We start from the raw sequence: 2,018 nt of genomic DNA, 5'->3' as shown, positions 1-2,018 counted from the left end.
AAACTTCAGGGATTCTTAATTCCCTGGTACATATAATTTTTATATATATATATATATATATATATATACACACACACAGACACACACACAATATATATTTTCAATTCTAAACTTTACAAATAAAGACTTTTTCCTGTAAATGATTATAGCCTTGTCTATAACTTAATTTCATGTATACATTAAGTGGGTGTATTGGAAGTTTATTTTAAGGAACTGCATTTTGTATAAATAGGGAGGCTGACAAGTCCAAAATCTACAGAGTGGGCTGGCAGGCTGTAGACCCAAAGAAGAGCTGACGGCACAGTTCAAGTCCAAAAGCTGTCTGCTACAAAAGATTCCCTTGTTCAGGGGAGGTCAGCCTTTTGTTTTATCCAGGGCTTCAACTAATTGCATGCGTAGGCCCACCCACATTCTGGAGGGAAATCTGCTTTACTCAAAGTCCACAGCTTTAAATGTTAATCTCATCCAAAAGAACTCACAGAAACATCTAGAATGATGTTTGACAACATATCTAGGTTTTGTGGCTCAGCCAAGTTGACACATACTTAACCATTAACAGTGGGTTAATTAGATGTCTATTGAAATATGTTAGGCGAAAGGAAATTGCCTCTCACTTCTAAATCAACTAATAAACTTTTAATTTTAATTTGCTATAAAAAGTATACTCTAAGGAAGTTAGAAATTTCATATTAAATAATATTTCTTACAAAAAGAAGTAGCTGAAGGCACTAGAGAACAAATAATTTTAACCTGAGGATAATAACATGAATGACCACCATATTCCTGCATATTATAGAATGTAGATCAATTCCTTCCAACATTGAGTTTTTATCATGAGTTAGGTGCTAGTGGTGCAAAAGTAAGCCTTCAGAGCTCACAGTTTAATAGACCCAGATAGATGAGTAGTGGTAGTTGGTACTATTAGTAGTAATAATAGTTACATATAACATTTGAATAAATCTAATGTGCCATGCACTCTTAAGTCCTTTCACATATTACCACATTTAACCCTCCCAACATCTCTATGAGCTAGGTATTATACCTTACTGATCTTCATTTTACAGATGAGGAATTCAAGGGCTCAAAAAGGTTAAGTTATTTGCCCAAGGTCACAAGCGTCAGTAAACGATGAAAAGAAGTAGAGTGGTAGAGGTTGTAATAACGTGTACAGGGTTCTATAGGAACAGAGAAGGAAACAAGAAACTGCCTCTGGGGGCTTTTTTAAATTTTCATAATTTCTAAGCTGAGATTTCTTCAGTGGTTTCCAAAGGCACAGAGAATAGCATTACAGGTGGAAGAAATAGCTGTTCAACCAATAAAGGTATGAAACAATATCCCTAATTCAGGAAACTGAAGATTTTGAGATGGCTGGATGTATAGGGCTTGCAAAGAGCAGTAACAGTAAACTGAATCTGAAGGGATAGCTAGGAGCAAAATCATGAAGAGTGTGAGTTAGGGAAATCTATTTTACAAACGAAAATTTACAAAGACTTATAAACAAATTGAGCAACTGTGATTGAGAGTTAAAGAACAGGGATGACAAGAGAATATTATCCATCCAGCATCTGCCTTATCACTCATGGGGACTGAAGCAATTCTATTGAGTCTCGAGTCTTTTGGGAATATATTTTGAAAAACTGCCACACTAAATGATGAGAAGCAACTGAATAATCAATATAAGCAAAGCAATTACTAAACAAATTTAAAAGGTTGAATAAACTGTTCAATTTATTTTCAGTAAAAATACTCTGGAGTCATAATGGAAAATGAATTTAGAAAAAGATAAGAAGGGAAGCAGAAAAGACTAGTTTGGCCATTTGGTAGTCCAGGTAGGAAATACAAGTATGAACTGAGGCAATGGCAGTGGGAATATAGAGTGGTGGTTGGACTTAAGATACCGTTTAAAGAAGCAAAGTGGTCAAGAGTTGGCAAAATAGGACGTGGTACTCTGTGGGAAAGGGATATATCTGCTACATGTGCATTAGTGGTGGTGGTAACAGAAAAATAGGAGTGGGAGG

The sequence above is a fragment of the Aethalodelphis obliquidens genome, unplaced genomic scaffold (genome assembly GCF_003676395.1).
Source record: "Aethalodelphis obliquidens isolate GAN/ISIS:26980383/991018 unplaced genomic scaffold, ASM367639v1 scaffold52, whole genome shotgun sequence".
In the NCBI taxonomy this organism is placed as follows: domain Eukaryota; kingdom Metazoa; phylum Chordata; class Mammalia; order Artiodactyla; family Delphinidae; genus Aethalodelphis; species Aethalodelphis obliquidens.
This window is presented reverse-complemented; position numbering follows the sequence as displayed.